The sequence below is a fragment of the Brassica oleracea genome, chromosome C2 (genome assembly GCF_000695525.1).
Source record: "Brassica oleracea var. oleracea cultivar TO1000 chromosome C2, BOL, whole genome shotgun sequence".
NCBI classification, from domain to species: Eukaryota; Viridiplantae; Streptophyta; class Magnoliopsida; order Brassicales; family Brassicaceae; genus Brassica; species Brassica oleracea.
In genome coordinates this window covers 29,430,373-29,448,283 of record NC_027749.1, presented here as the reverse complement: position 1 = coordinate 29,448,283, position 17,911 = coordinate 29,430,373, and positions in this window count along the sequence as shown.

The window sequence follows — 17,911 nt, the reverse complement described above, 5'->3', positions numbered from 1 at the left end:
ATTATCCTTTTATTAAGGTTTTACTTGTTATTTAATCAAGAATCATCAAGCAAGACCAAGCAAGATAATTTATAAAAACAAAATCGTTTTAATTATTTCAATAACATAAATGAATAACAAATAAATCAAATCAAATATGAAAACATAAAATCAGAATGTCGGAAAATTATTCAATGTATAATCCGACCTCATGGTCCATGAGCGTCCACTCGGAATCCTCCTGAGATCTCTTCTTATCAAATGTGGCTTTATTAGCTTCAGGGATTTTCATCTCACTGTCTAGTACTTCATAATATATCTCCATGATGTCATTAAACCGTCTGATGTTATCCATCATTTTCTGCTTCTTTTGCTCAATGTCTAATAAATATGAGAACAAGTCATAATAGGTGGTGAAACCTTTGGCCTGATGTGATAACAACACTTCCACTGAATGGAATGTGTCACGAGTTTTGTTTAACAAATCCTCGTTTGTTACCAATTCACCACATAGTCTAAGACTATAGGTGATTCTCATAAGATCAGAGTGATAATTGTCCACGGATTCATAATCCTGGAACCTTAGAGCTTCCCATTTTTTCTTGGATTCGTGCAACAATGGCTCACAGAATCTAGAATTCAAAAATGACCAGAGATTATGAAGATCATTAACATATCCAAACTCGTCTCTTAGGTCCTAACAGAGATGGTGTCGCATAATCATTATGGCTCTGTGTCTTTCACACGCAAGGGTGTCATTGCCATACTTGATGCACTTCCCAAGTCCTCTAGACTTCAAGACGGCTGAAGTGTTTATAGCCCAATCAAGATAATTATCTCCAGAGAGATCAAGGGCTTTGTAATCTGAGGGTATGAAACTCGACATCTGAAATCATTATTCAAAACAGGTCTTAATCAAGTAATCTTTTTGAAATTTTTCATGCTTCATATCAATGCCACACACGGACCAAAAGAAAAAAAATTCTAAATGATGCATTTTCTTAAAACCATACGGTTTAAGGTGTGGATCAATGTATTTTTCAGATTTAAAGTCCGCTTATTTCAAACACAAGGTTTCAAGGCCTTTAGGGATTCTATCTTAGATGATCAGGAAAATGTTCAATATTTTCTTCATCCCATTGGATCGAATCATTTAGTATAATGATTTTTTTTTCAGCTCAGATCAGATTGCTTGAAAACTATGAATGATCTATATCCCTAACAGTCGAGATTTCATGTTCAGTATGCAATATTAGTATGCAAACAATATGCAATCAAGCAAACCAATTCAATCATGAAATCAGGTTAGGGTTTTCGAAAAATATACCATATATTTATTATTATTTTTTTTCTATCACTTTAGTTTGCTGTTTGATGTTATTTTCTTTTCATATGTACCATGTTTAAGTAATGTGATGGCTGATTCGGTGGCAAAATTAGCCCTCTCATTGCTAAACTTAACCTCCTCTAATGGAGTGTAGACTTTTAAGTTGGAATGAAAGTGTGTTTGCTCAAAAAAAAAGAAAAATATCGATACGGCAAGAAAATATTTGTGCAAACTACTAAACTTGACAATATGATTTTGTTTCGTACAAGAAAGCAACATTGTACATGTGATTTATCACACAAGAAGAGAGTTGTCGAACGGCGATCTTGTCTCTTTGTGCCCAGTAAGAATACTATCTTATCCAAGACCAGACGTACGTGGTTCATGTGATTTCTGATATGAGAAATAAAAGATTTAAACAAAAGTCGTATATGTGTTTTTCTGCTAGGTTATTAGTAGGGCATGTTTGTCTTCCTCGCAAGTCGTTTAAATTACCGCACTATTTGTCAATTTATCCAACACTAGTATTGATATTAGCAATATACCATCTACGATCTATGATTGTGGTAAGGATTTGAGAAGCCATCAAACTATTTTACTCTCTTTTTTGCTGGCCAGTTTTTTCTTTAATATTTTTTGTAGAATGTCTTGAAAATTGACAAAGAAAAGGCCTGACTCCACGCAACACTTGAAACATTTTTAGTGAGATCTAATAATTATTTAAAATGTCGATGAATTATCGTTACAGTTTATTATGCAAATGACCTCAATTAAGGGGGTTTTATTAGGAGTCACATTAGGATAATGACATATTCCTATTATTCCTTTAGGATATTTACCATTTATCTTGGGATATATTCCTATTCTTGAGATGTCGTTGATGTATATATACAATGTAAAGTTTAACCTAAGTCAACAAGAAAGTCGAGTTATCAAGTTCTCAATATTCTACATGGTATCAGAGCAAAAAATTTTCTGAGACCAAAGTTGAGATTGTGAAGAAATCGTTGGGTGTTTCAAGACCGGAGCCCCATATCAGTCATGGTTGAAGGAGACAACTCTCCTAAAGATAAAAGCGAGATGTCTACGGTCAAAGGTGTTGAAGCCGCAACGCCGTACTCTCTTCATGCCTCCGATAATCAAGGAGCTATGATAACGTCTGTGACGTTAACTAGAGAAAATTACAGTGAATGGTCAAGTGAGATTACCATCGCTTTGCGAGCAAAGCGCAAGTTAGGTTTCATCAATGGCTCTGTTCCTAAGCCTGCTTCAGATGATCCCAACCTGGAACTTTGGCTCTCTGTCAACTCCATGATCGTGGGATTGATCAGAACGTCCATAGAACCTCGCGTACGGTCCACGGTGACGTTTGTGCAGGACTCGCACAAAATTTTGGAGAGTCTGCGTAAACGGTTCTCGGTTGGTAACAAAGTTCGTGTACATCATCTGAAGGAGCAGCTTGCGTCATGTCGTCAAGAAGGAAAATCTGTGATCGATTTTTTCGGACGTTTGTCTAAATTGTGGGAAGAACTCGACATGTATCAGCCTCTTCCAAACTGTACATGTTCTGCGGCTGCAGAGATAGAAAAGACCAGAGAAACAGAGAAGATGCATCAGTTCGTAATGGGATTAGATGAAAGCCGTTTTGGCACGATCTGCCAAACAATCATATCTTCCGATCTCGACATGGATATAGGAGAAATCTATGCGAAAATTGTTAGAGAAGAGCAGCACCTGAACTTAGCTAAAGATCGTGAGGAGCAACAAACTGCTGTGGGTTTTGTCGCTAAAACGGATGCTGATCAAACAAGCTTGCGTCCCAACGGTGGAACAAGAGTTCCTCAATGCACACACTGCGGGCGTAGAGGTCACGAAAAATCATGTTGCTGGCAAGTTATTGGATTTCCTGAATGGTGGGAAGAGCGTCCACCAAACAGAGGAAGTGATGGAGGAAACAGAGGAGGATCTCGAGGTAGTAGAGGTCGTGGATCTTCCAGCGCTGATCGTCCAAGAAACTCTGGTACTCGAGCAAACGCTGCACACGCCACAACATAAAACTCATCCTCATTCCCAGAATTTTCAGAGGAACAGTGGAAGGCGTTGTCTCAGATGATAAGTGAGAGGACTCGCGCACCTTCGGACAGGCTTAATGGTAAGCTCAGACACGGAGACTTAATACTAGACACGGGCGAGTCTCATCACATGACAGGAGACAGCTCATGGCTAGCTAACATCTCGAGTATATCACCGTGTCCTGTTGGCTTCGCAGATGGAAACAAAACCTATGCGACTCATATTGGAGTTTTACCATTAACAGATCGCATTACTCTTGAGAATGTTTTATTTGTCCCCAATCTCAACTGCTCATTGATCTCGCTTTCCAAATTGTTGAAGCAAACAAACTGATTTGCATTACTAACTGATACGTTGTGTGTATTACATGACCGTTTTACGAGGACTCTGATTGGAGCCGGTAAGGAGCGAGATGGGGTATATTACTTTCAGGACGTCATGGCTGCAAGAGTTCAATGCATAACTAATCAAGCTGTTAGTTTGTAGATCAGTTACGTTGGCACCAGAGGCTAGGACATCCGTCGTTTTCAGTTTTATCTTCTTTACCTTTTGTTGTTTCGAATAAACAAGCTTCCCCTAGTCCTTGTGACACTTGTTTTAGGGCAAAGCAAACAAGAGAAGTTTTTCCTGATAGTTTGAATAAAACTACTGAGTGTTTTGATATGATTCATTGCGATGTCTGGGCCCCTTATCGAAATAAATCCTCTACTGGAGCAGTTTACTTCCTAACCATCATAGACGATTATTCTCGAGCCGTCTGGGCCTATCTTCTGCTCGAAAAATCGGAAGTAAAAGCAGTACTTTAGAATTTTTTTAAGATGACTGAAAAGCAGTTCGGTAAATCAGTAAAAGTTGTCAGGTCAGACAATGGGATAGAGTTTACATGTCTTGCACAATACTTTAGAGAGAATGGTGTCGTACATCAAACCTCCTACGTTGCAACACCTCAGCGAAATGTGCGTGTTGAAAGGAAGCACATACATATTTTGAATGTCTCAAGAGCATTATTGTTTCAAGCTGGACTTCCTGTCAAGTTTTGGGGTGAAGCGGTTATGACTGCAGCACATGTCATTAATCGGACTCCAACAAAAGTTTTTCAAAACCGGTCACCGTAGGAGTTGTTACATGGGACCAAACCGTAGTACGATCAGCTGCGAGTCTTCGGCAGCCTCTGTTACACACATCTTCGCTCTAGAGACAAAGACAAGTTCGGTCATCGTAGTCGACGTTGCAGTTTTGTCGGGTATCCATCTGCTCAAAAAGGCTGGAAAGTGTTTGACCTTGACAAGGAAGAGTTCTTAATCAGTCGTGATGTTGTCTTCTATGAAAATGAGCTTCCTTATATCACTGGATTAAAGGACTCTCTTGAAAATCGATCTAATGTAAGTCCTGCAGTTGAATTACTTGACGATGATTGGGAGCTAGTACAAGTCACCAGTTCGAACGACAGGGGGAGCATCACACCAGCTACTGAAAATAGCGAAGCTCCCACCACGGTTTCTACACAAGTCTCTACTTCCGCTGACACTACTAATTTAGTTGATGATCTTGTGGATACAGTAGACCACTCGGAAACAGATCCAGCTACTGATCCTTTAGTTACAGAAGAACTTATGGAACCTCTTACAGAACCCATTACACCGACTCCGACCTCTCCAGAACAGCTTGGTTGAGGTCAATGAGTTAAAGCGCCACCAGTCAGATTTCAGGACTACATTGCCTACACTACAGTTTGTCTTCAAGATACCCCACTCGCTCAACAAAGTACCGCTCCGACGTCCTCGGAAACAGTCTCAGGTAAGACACCGTATCCATTAGTAGAGTATCTCACTGACATTCATCTCTCTCCGTCGCATCAAGCCTTTGTTGCAGTTGTTACTGCGGGTGAGGAACCAAAACGCTTTGCTATTGTAATGAAAGACAAAGTTTGGCGTGATGCTGTCACAAATGAAGTTGTAGCGCTTGAGGATCAAGGAACATGGGATATTACCGACCTTCCTCCAGGAAAAGCTGCTATTGGTTGTCAATGGATATTCAAAATCAAATATAATACAGACGAAACAGTTGAAAGACACAAAGCACGTCTTGTTGTTTTGGGCAACAAACAAATCGAAGGAGAAGACTTCAAAGAGATGTTTGCACCAGTGGTTAAAATGACCACGGTTCGCAGCCTTCTTCGTATTGTTGCAGCTAAGAAATGGGAGATTCATCAAATGGACGTGCAAAATGCTTTTCTTCATGGAGATCTTGAAGAAGAAGTTTATATGAAGCTTCCACCAGGTTTTGCTCACTCTGACCCCAACAAAGTTTGTCGCCTGCGCAAGTCACTGTATGGTCTTCGTCAGGCACCTCACTGCTGGTTCGCTAAGTTGTCTCAAGCACTCATAAAATTCGGTTTTATACAGTCATACTCTGACTACTCTCTGTTCTCATATACCAAAGATGACTGCGTGATCAAAGTTTTAGTCTATGTTGATGATCTGGTCATCGCAAGTAACGATCTTCCAAGATTAATCAAATTCAAAGCTTACTTAAACCAATGCTTTCGTATGAAGGATTTGGGAAAGTTGAAATATTTTCTAGGAATTGAGGTTGCTCGGTCCGAAGAAGGAATTTTCTTGTCTCAACGCAAGTATATACTGGACATTGTTGCTGAAACAGGATTGTTGGGCTGCAAACCTGCATCCACGCCCATGGAACAAAACCATCAACTTGCTGCTGATGATGGACCATTATTCGCCGACCCAAGTCAGTATCGTCGGTTAGTTGGGAGACTGGTCTACTTGTCAATCTCTCGACCGGAGTTGTGTTACTCGATTCATTTGTTGTCCCAGTTTATGCAGAAAACTTGTCCAGCTCATTGGGATGCTGCTTTGCGAGTTGTTCGCTTTCTTAAAGGATCACCAGATCAAGGTATTCTTCTTCGCGCCGATGCCACACTTGATCTATCAGTTTATTGTGATGCAGACTGGTACTCTTGTCCTACTTCTCGCCGATCACTTAGCTCCTGCGTGGTAATGCTTGGTGGGTCACCAATCGCATGGAGAACCAAGAAACACGACACAGTTTCACACTCTTCTGCAGAGGCCGAGTATCGTTCCATGCGTCTGCAAATCGAGAGCTAAAATGGATCGTCCCACTTATCAAAGATCTTGGCGTTACAGTACCTCAACCTGTTCCTTTCTATTGCGATAGTCAAGCTGCGATTCACATAGCATCCAATCCGGTCTTTCATGAAAGAACTAAACATATAGAGCGTGATTGTCATAGTGTACGTGATGCGGTCAAAGCTGGACTAATCTCTATGCACCATGTTCGGACGAAGGATCAACTGGCCGATATCTTGACCAAAGCTCTTGGTCGACCACAATTTGATTTTCTATTGCACAAGTTGGGAGTTCAGACTTTACACTCTCTAATTTGAGGGGAAGTATTAGGAGTCACATTAGGATAATGACATATTCCTATTATTCCTTTAGGATATTTACCATTTATCTTGGGATATATTCCTATTCTTGAGATGTCATTGATGTATATATACAATGCAAGGTTTAACCTAAGTTAACAAGAAAGTCTGAGTTATCAAGTTCTCAATATTCTACACGAGGTCTTAAAACTCCTTTTTTATATACAATAGTGTGTGCAGAAATGGTGGGTGCTAACGGATTGGTTTTAGCCCCTTCAATTCTTTTGAGAGGAGTAACACAGTAGAAAATGAGCCATTCTCCTGTGATAATACTCTGCCACCAATGATGAAGTTAGCTATTTGTTGTGCAGCGAAAGGAGTTGGGACAAGCAACACAAATGATAGGCCAAAAGAGACGTCCTGTGAAGGAAGTAGCACAGAAGGTGGGTGTTGAATATTTGTGTTGGCGTGGAAGGGGAGTAGTAACTTAAGTTTCAAGTAGTTTTTCTAATGACATGTTAGTTTAGGTAGTTGCAAGATGTTTGCTTGACTAATGATAAGTTTAGCCCCAGGAGTTGGTTTTTTGAGGGGAGATTAACATATAGACATATTTTTGTCATGAGTCCTTACACTTTAACATACTTTATGCTGGTAGTGTACTTTGGACTAGCTTTTGATTTTTTTTTGACAAAATTGTCCTTTCTTGGAAAGAGAAGGCATAGACTAAAAAACATTATTCTCGTTAGCTTATCAACACTAGTTACGTTCTTTGTTTAGTCAATTAATATGTGACAGGTTTATGGAGTTTTGGGCTTCTAGCAGGACCCTTAAATTGTTTTATTTTTAGATTACTTTGATGGCTGGTGTTTGTAAAAGTTGAAGTTATGTGGTCAGGAGAAATATTGATGTGGACGGGGTTATAGGGTGCTGTGGTAAGGCGACACAGAGTGTTGGTGGTTACTGTGGTCAAGGTTGTTGTGGTTAGAGGCTGAGGAATTGTGACAAGGGTAGATGATTTGTGGGGAACGGCTGGAGGTAAGGGGTCAAGGTTAAAAGTTATGTGGTTAGGAGGAGTAGTGTGTGGTCAAGAAGAGGATATACGACATATCATTACCCATTCCAATTTCCCATCACAATGCTTTTCATAGCTTTCAATGAAATTCTCCAGTCATCAAGAAGTATATGTGTCGGTTTGAAGAACCTCGATCCTTAAAGAAGTGATGTGTAGCCGGTGAGCAGTTCGAGAGGAGTGGAGAATTTCGACGACAGCGTCAGCGGTTAAAGAACATGAAGATGAACCACCAAAAAATCCCATAAAATTATGTAGTTAGAATTGGATATGTGGTTTCTGGTATAAAATTAAAATTCACCGGCTAGATGATTGAAGCTTACAGGAAGATATACAGTGGACCATAAAGTGAAGAAAGATAAGAATAGTGAATCTTGTAAGCATCAACTATGGAAAATTAATTTCAAGAAGCAGAAAAAGAGAGAGAAGAGACTAATAATGTAAAAGATGACTGTGACAGTGAAACGAGAGATTCAAAGAGGAGGAGTGAATGTAACTAAACTACACATTTTTAACTTATTTAAATTAGAAGAGTTTTTTTTGAGAATTCACAAGGAGAAAGTATTTTACATGCTGAAAGTATGTCTAGCTGTAAATAGATAAGTGAGAAGTATGTCTAGATGTAATTTTTTTTTTTTGAGAGATAAACTATTTTTTAACCGTTTAAGAAGAAGATGCAGTATCTATTTTCTATATCGAGTCAGATAAAAAGGGAATTGGCAGGGCAGCAAGTCATTTTGTATGATAAATTTTTCATGTAATAATTATGTTCAATATGAGCGGTCTTGTAATGTAATCTAAGTAAAACCACTTTGGCTCGTTTTCTTGTATTTTGTAACCAAATTTCTACTCTGTCAGTAGGAACTAGTTAAAATTTTATTATATTCATACTAATGAACTCGTTTAGAAATTAAAAGATATAAAACGATTCTAGATATTGTTTTATGATTGATTAGTGATAGACCATGGATTTGACCCACTTTTACCCATAGTTTAAAAGTATTTTAACTACAATTTATTATATTATAGAGTCTATTTAGGATATTTATAGGACTAGGAGTGATTTTGAAGAAAGTGATGATTTTGGAGCATTTTGGAGATATTTGGAGTAAGCACCCGGGTCCCGAGATGACCATCGAGCACGACCGTCGGTCGATATTGAAGAGGAATAATCGATCGATGTTCACATCGTTACATAGATCGACAGCGAAGCGCGCAGAAAGCTCGTTTGGTCTCAGCCGACTTAGAGCCCAAGTCTTTACCAATTTACAAGAATACCCCTGACGAGTTTTAACCTAATTATATAAGTTTTGCCAACATGTTAGAGACAAAGTGTGCTTTCTTGTTTTATTGATTTCACAGCAAAGGTTTTCTAGGATTTTTAGTAGATTGGAGAGAAGATCCAAATAGATTTGTGATTGGAACTCCATTGATATCTATCTATTTATCTATGCAGTTTTTATATCTTATTGCTGTTATGAATTGTTTAGCCATATCTGAGTAATTCTCTTTGTTAGATTTATGGTTTAAATAGGTTATGAGAGATTAGCCTCAGCTACAGATTGCTAAGTTGTGATATTCATCTTTAGGATTGTCATTAATGCCTGTTTCTAGATTAGCTACCTAGAACTTGCCCTAGGAGCTGTAGACATAACCGATAGCTTGCATCTCACCCTGAATCCATCCTAACTGAGCTAAGATTGCTAGAGTAAGGCGAGAGCTAATCTAGGAAGCTTAGTGAGCATATTCAATCCGCGCATTAACGCTTGACCAAAAGCGTCTATCGATATTCCAATCGAATAATCGGTCGACGTTTCAACAAGTGTATCGATCGATATTCCTATAGAATCATCGATCGACATTGGTCAATACAAAAACCTAGAAAGACGAAAGCCTAAAGGTTTGTTATTAAGTGTTGAGCTCTATAATATCATGCATACAACTTATTAGGCATCTGTAGGATTATAATCCTGATTACCTGAATAAAAGCCCTAAGTCTAGCTACTTTCATCTAAGTACCAAAACCCCAATCAATCAATCGAGCAATTAACTTACTCACAAACCTGTCTTTTATATTTAATAATAAACAACCTAGCTTAATCAACTTAATTAGATTTATTAGGTTCCCTAGCTCCCTGTGAATTTGATCCCTAAGTACTACAACTGAACCTCTAATTTGAGAGAGTAATTCACTCTTTAGGGTAATTTGAGTGAGATCAATTAGTGAAATACATTATATATGTAGGAGTACATTGTTATTTTAAAAAACTAAACTTAAAGTGGATGATATAGAGATTTAAATTTTAAATATAAATACTAACATATTTTTTTATAAGCGAAATTGGAGAGTACGCCGGCGATGTTGCAGTTGGCATGATGTTCAAAACCATATAAGTCTTCAAACAGCATATGCTATGCGATAAGGAGGAAGTTTCAGTACATAAGTAGAAAGTCCAAACCCGGATTGACGGTTCTTGAGTGTTGTGGTGAGGATTGCCCTTGGTGAGTCTATGCAATCAAACTTAAGGATTCTGAAGTGTTTGAAATTAGAAAAGTCGTATCGGAACATTTTTGTTTAGTGGATGAGTGTAGGGGCTATAAAGCACAAGCGACTGCCTCAGTTATTGGTGAGCTCATGAGATGGCGATTGCTCTGGACTGAGGTCCAGTGGGATAAGGTAGATGATGTGTGGTGACCATGACATTAATATATCATACTAGAAGACTTGGCGTTCAAGGGATGCCGCCATTGATAAAATCAAAGGTACCACTCAATCGTCGTACCAACAGCAACCCGACTATCTACAAAGGCTAGTAGCTGCAAAACCGGGCACAATAACTAAATTGTACACCGGAACAATATATGTTTGTGGCTTTCGGGGCGTCTATAAACGGGTATCAATTTATGAGGAAAGTTGTTGTTGCCGATGGGACACACTTGAAGGGAAAATATGCTGGTTGTTTACTTGCTGCCTCTGCACAAGATGGCAACTACCAAATATTCCTGCTAGCTTTTGCCATTGTAGACAGTGAAAACAACTAAGAGTGGTTTTTTCAACAGTTGTCAGCATTCGTGGAGAATCATAATCAATTAGTGTTTGTATCTGATAGGCACAGATATATTTACAAAGGCATTAGCAAGGTAAAATTTGTTTTAACAAATACAACTTTGTTTTACATTCCACAACCTTTTAAGATGTTGAGGGGTGAAAATAAAACACTAATCAAAAAATTATATTGATACATGTGTATCCAATAGCCGGTCACTGCATCTGTATAGTAAATTTTATAGAGGAACATAAGGTCAAATTTCAGTGTCCGCCACCTGGAGTACCTCGTTGCAAAGGCTGCTAGGACATTTCGAATGGAAAAATTCTACAATATTTTTAACGAGATTAAGAACATGGATCCGGCATGTGCAAAGTATCTGCCCAATTAATATTGTGTTAGAGCATTGGGCGAGATTGCATTTCCTGGGAAATGTTACAATATCATGATCAGCAACCTAGCGGAGTTTTGGAATTCGCTGTTGCCTGAGGCCAGAATATCCGGTAATATAGTTGATTGATTTCATTTGTAGCAAATTATTATCTTGGTTTGCAACTCGTCATGAGACAGCAAATAAGAATAAAGGTTCAATAACACCCGAAGGTTTCAGGTATTGTCACTACAGGAAATAAGGGTAGTAATAGCGGACGAAAAACGCTATGAGTCCTGTATAATAGCACTTCCTTAGCCGCTCTGATAGCGCCCGTTATAATAGGTCCGACACATTTAATAGCGGTTTTCGTTTATGCTATAGTTAACTATACAACAATAGCGTTATTGTTAATGCAATTGTTAATATTTATAATAACGTTGTACAAATGTTATTAAAATTTATTAATTTGATTTTTTCCAATAGCAAAGATAGCAAATATTTCGAGTTATTAATTAGTTTTTGAATTATCCGAAATTTATTAATAATAATTACGAATTGAATTTATTTTTTAAAATGTAATATTTATTTCAAATATTTGTAATAGAAAACAATTAAAATTATTAAAAATTCCAATAAATATTAAATTATTTAAAAACCCATAAAACATTATCTTGTTCATACAAACCATAACACAAACATAAAAACTATCAATCTACCACTAATAAACCTTCACAATCATCCCTAAATCCTTCTTGGACAGGTGCACAACCTAAATCCAATTCTGTTTCCAACTCATGATAACCTCTAGGTGGTGCTCTCATAACAACATACGAATTTGAATTGTCATCTTCCCTAGAGTAGAAAACCTCTTTCGCTTGAGAAGGTAGAATGAATGGATCTTTCAAATAGGCTGCTTGGTTCATATGAAGGTTAACAATAGTGAAGCCATCTTCTTCCTTCACATCATTCCCAGTGTTGGACCGGTTGCATCTAAACAGCGGCACTTTGAACATGTGATAGTCCATAAGTAATGTGTAAACCGAAATTCACACCGTCGATTTCCGTAATCAGAGGAAAGTCAGGAAACCCTAACTTTCCCTGAGGTTCCGGATTCTATGCGAGAGCCAACGACAAGTGACCAAATAAATGCGAAAAATATGAAAAGATAACAAAACAAATTTATAGAAAAGGTAGATCTTATTCCGAATCCGCGTAAGAGCGTTGCGATCATTACAAGAGATTATAAAAGCTTCGGCCGCAAGAGCTGTCAGCGAATTACCCAGTTCTAGCAACCTTTAACCTTAAACCTAGTTGAGTCACAGCTCGATAACAGAAGACGAAAAAGATATGAAAACGGTTTTGATTCATTTCGGACTGAACCTTATGAAAGGCTGCCTACGTACCCTTTCGAGGATCAAGCCGAACGTAGTTCAAGAGTGAACCAAGAGATCGAACTGCTTGTGCACGTTTGTCTGGTAATCGGGTTCCAGTCATAAAAACAGAGCATGTCGAGAACAATGCCTCAAAGTTTCTAAGTGCCGAGAGTTCTCTCTTTTGTGCCTCTCGCCTAGGACTCCTTATATACTCCTCCAAGGTTGGTTTTAGATTTTCCCTTCCTGCCCTCAAGCCGTCTTAAGTGAAAAATGGAGATATTCCATTTTTTCCGATCTTCATGTTTATCAGCGGAAACTTAACATTTTTGTGCGGAAACTTATCTTTATATTTGTTTTTATAAAATAAAAACATAAACCGCCATAGAATCTACGAGCTCATTCTTAAAGAATCGTAAATGGGCTTGTAGTGGCGTTTAAGACCTCGTTGGACCGTCTTTCGACATGAAACGTTTGTTATGATTTCCTTTTCGACAAAAACAAGTTCTCACGGTTTTATCGTAAAGTTTTAATGGTAACTTTGATCGAAATGATGTGAGAAATGATATGGCTGCAGTACATGGGAGCTAGCATTGAGGAACAGACGAGAATGCATGTATTTGGGTCGTACCCGTTGATCGACGTCCAAGACAGTTTGGTCGCTACGTAGCGACTTGGTCCGCGCTGGTTTGGTCGCTACTTAGCGATCGAACGAAAGTTTTGGTCGGTGGCTACGTAGCGACCGACTCGTTCGGGGGTCGGTCGTTACGTAGCGACCGACTGAGTGGCTTGGTTGGTCGCTACATAGCGAACGACTTGTTCGCGGGTCGGTCGCTACGTAGCGACCGACCGAATGGCTTGGTCGATCGCTACGTAGCGACCGACTCGTTCGTGGACCGGTCGCAATGTGGCAACCTTGTTTGGATCCTTTTTTGACGTTTTATGAACGTGTTCTTGGACTATGGGTGTTTAGTTTTGATGAATCAACCGAGATCAGTGCGAGATTTCACCGCAAAGATTTCTTTACGAAGATTACTTTTCGTAAAAAACGTTCATGCTGATTTTTACGGATATTTGGATGTTAACTTCGTCGTGTTCGTTTTTGACCCCAACAGATGTTAACTTCGTTGTGACCGTTTTTGACCCCAACACTGATCCTTAGACTTTTGATAGTTTTTCCGTTCTTTCTTGACTTCTTTTTTTTTGTTTTTATTGCGGGAAATATTTTCCGCGCACTTTCAGACATTGATTCCGTCGTGACCGATTTTGACCTCAATAGTTAACCCCCCATCTCTTTAGAACAATGAGCTTCTAGCGTGAGGTTCTAGCGAGTGGCTTGGTAAGTTAGGCAAGTTAGGTAAGTTAGGCGGAATTAATGGTTGAAAAGGTCTATGGTAAGTGATCTTCTCGCTCTTCTAAGAGTGGAACGCGATAAGATTCGGGCTACGCCTTATGACGGCTGCCTACGTACCCTTGTTGAAAGGATCAAGCCTTTCATAGTTCGTCTTGGAGTTAAGGTTCTTATGACCTATTTTCCAGCGAGACCTTTACGGTCTAGTTTATATGTATAGGTTATCAGGCATGTTGCTGCCGATGGCATTTTATATGGGTGGAGAGGGAAGACTACGAGTTGTCATCTCGTAATCTAACTCTGTGTGAAATGCTATATTTGTGATCTGTTTCGAGAGTTTTCCGCAGTGTGTAAACTTGCGGGATTTCTGAAGACGCTCGAATATTGGCCAAGAGACAAATTTTGGGATCTCGTATCAGGGTGTTTGATATTATGCCTAGAGATGTTAGAGACCTGTGTGCTGGGTTTAGGGCAAGAGCTAGGTCTAATCACGACTTTAGGGCGTGCGATGACTACTTTGACTTACGTTTCCCGTATCGTTTTCGACCTGATTCCATCCCACTTTAAAGTCCGCGATATGTTCTCGGCTTACGTGACTTGTATGGTAGGAATCGAGCATCTCTTCGAGGACAATTTTTTAAGTCTCCCGAAAGTGCTGACCAAAATTTTGGATTTTTTTTTATATAGCGCTATTACCTTTGTGTCGGGTGTATGAGAGCTATCTCTACGAGAACTATCTCTACGAGATGGCTAAGTCTGTTTAGGACGTCAAGAGTTTGTTGTGATCAGCAACAAACTTATCGGTAGATATTACCGTTTTTGAGTCTTCGCGAAGAATACATGTTTGAGAAGATGTTAGTATGTATGACTGTTTGGTCTTACAAGAAGGTGCCTTTATCGAGGAAGGTAATTTTGTCAAAAAAATGGTTCTTCAGGCATCTGCGACTTCTCGCAATGCTGAAGATTGATTTTTTATTTCGTATGCTGGGTTTCATGCTTTGAAATGTTTGCGGGCTTGAAGATGTTTCGCGATATTGCAAGGGTCTAGTCTTAGCCAACCGTTTGAGAAACATTGTGGTTTGTCTACGGATGTTCGCAGCCAAAATTGTTGTTCCTGTTTGGATGCTAATAATTTGATTTACGATCGAGGAATTAGGACTGAGGGGTCGCGTAAATTTGTCCATGGGAAGAAGTGTTTTCCTTCATAGTGCTTTGTGAAGTTTTTGCCTTCCGAGATCTATTTCGTGCATTTTTGAGGATGTTTCGTATAGCTCTAGAAGCTTTGTTACGAATTTTTAATTACATGCCGCGTATTATGGGTAAAACATAGCGGGGTTAAAGTGAATTGTGGAATGTATCGAACTTGGTCGATTGTCTACAAGTTTTAGTTTTCCGTTAACCGTTTGTTTGTTAGGACTTAATAGTCACACGACATTTTTAGAAAAATCGTAGATTGTCGTTTAGCCGTTAAGTGATGGAGCGATGGTTTCTCAAATAGTTTGGCTTGGTGTGAAAGATGTGTTCACTCAGAAAGCCAAGGATGTTGTAGGTCAAGGATTAGACCATGGTACTTTAACATTTAAGGTCATGTTAGTTTACGATCGTCCTTAAAGGGGATGGCAAATTCTGGTTTGGACCTTTACTGGAAGGTGTAATTGACCGAGGGCCAAACAGCGCTTTTCGAGATTGATAGGCCAAGTTTGCCAGAGTTATCCGTGTTAAGATGGCTGATAGTCATAGAAAACGATTATATTCTTTAGGTTTCAGTTATACAATGAATGTTTCGTATAATGTTACTTATAGTCTTAAAAATTGATTCGTTTTTGTCTGAAGAAGACGTAGCCTAAGAGTTTTGATACAAAACCAGTGCAGAGTCAGTTGTGGGACGATTGTCTGCTCGGATGTGACCGAGGGGAACGAAATGCAGAAGCCAGTGAGCCACATGGCTAAAATATGCGATCTTATTAAATCGTAATGCGAAGAGATCTCTCTTTAGATTGGTCATCCAAAGTCAGATTTTATAGCTTTGTGTTCGCTATACAAAATATACTTCTTCGTAAAACCAGTTATGTTTACTTTCAAAAGTTTCTTCGTAAGACTTGGTCTGATTGTACGAAGGATTTTTCGTGTAAGTAATGGGGACCGGTTTTACGAAGATTGTAAATCGGTGATATGTATACACATGTCAAAGTAGCGTTGTTTCTGCGGGTCTTACGAGAAAGGTTTCGGCTGTGATTTCGATCTTAGGTGAAAGTTGCTTGTAGTTACTCATGGAGTGTTACCGAAGTTTATTTCACTACGATCTAGTCGTAAAACGTTTTTCATTTGTTTTTTGAGAGGATTCTCATGACACATACGTTTCTGGATGAATTGGTCAACCAGCGGTAGATCTAGCCAACGATCGGGAAGAAAGTGTTCCCTTTAATGTGCTCGATGCTACATTTATTCTCGAGTTTTCTTCGTCACAAATGTTCTCGATGCTTTTCTGTGACTCACTTGGTTCAACGGAAACTGAAAGAAATGCTTTGATGCTTGAAGATTTCTCGTAGGAATTTTTATACGAAAATGGCTTTATATAGCCGGAAAGGGCTTCAAGACTTTGGCTAATCGTCGAGTTTAAGTTTGATATTGGTGCATGTTTTCTATACGCATGATTGCGACAAGAAATATTGTTTAGTCTTTTGAGATATGTTCATGATCGTCTGGATATGTTGCTAGTGTTTAGACGAATTTTAGATTGTCGTTTGCTTTTTGGGGACGATTTATGGAGGCATCGTATTGCCTAAATGTGTTTTTGCCTATTGTTGTGAGAGTTTGCTTTAACGAAAGTGTTTTCTTGATGACAAGGCAAAAGTTTTTGAAGTTTGGGAGTATACGAGTATAGTATATGTACCTACTCCCCCCCACGTTTTTTTTTTACAAAAGAAAACGGTTGAACCGATACTTTGAAGGGTTGTGTACGTTTCTTCTTCCGAGGATTGGAATGATCGACAGTCTTGGTCGAATTAAAGATGACGCTAGGACTGTGAATTGGATGTTGACGACTTGGGATATGTCGGCTTTAAGAAAGTCGCTAGAAACGAATCAGTTTTAAGACGACGTTCGTGCCTCTAGTTCTTTCTTTCTTTAGGAAGTGATCTGAATATGCGTGGCGATCGTTTCTCGATTTTCAGAGAGTTTAGATCGGATTGCAAGATCTGCCTGAACAGTCATGGAACAATATACCGGGACAAGAAAAATCGCCTAAGACTTAGTTCGCTAGACTATCCACCTAGGTTTTAACTTCCCTAAAGTTCTACGGCAGTCTCAAAGGAGTTTCTATTTCTTAGTAATTTACTACGAAAATTCCAAGCCTGATTTCAAGTCGGAAATACCTTAGTTCTCTCGAAGATTCGGGTTAGCCTCTTCTCCGTTTTGCTTGCTCATTTGCCCTTACTCTTTTCGTGTCTGTCTGCCCATTTCGAATAGCAAGAATATTGATTCTTCCTGGACTTCTCTGTTTTCCTGGCCGTTTTTAGGCTGCTGCCAATATTTGCGGTTTTCGTGATCCATGTTTCAATCTTAGTATCATTGCATTTACGAAAATGAATGAGCACCTAGTCGAAAACTTTTTTAGTGTTTAGGAATAGCCAGGGATGATCAAGAGGTGCCAAGGATGATCAGGAAGACTAGCCAGGTGGTGAGATTTTGGCTAAAGATCAAGGCGCGAGAGGAAGGATGGTGAGACCGTGGCGAGAGGCGGATGGGCGAATATTGATTCTCGGATTTCGCTCCATCTCTTTCCTTATCCGAGATTATTTTTCTATGATTGTTGTTAGATTTTCGAAGGTTGTCAAATGTTGCCAACTTTAGTTTTACGAAAGTTTTTTCGAAAAATAATATCGAGTTTAATTTTACGAAAGTTATTCCGCAAAAT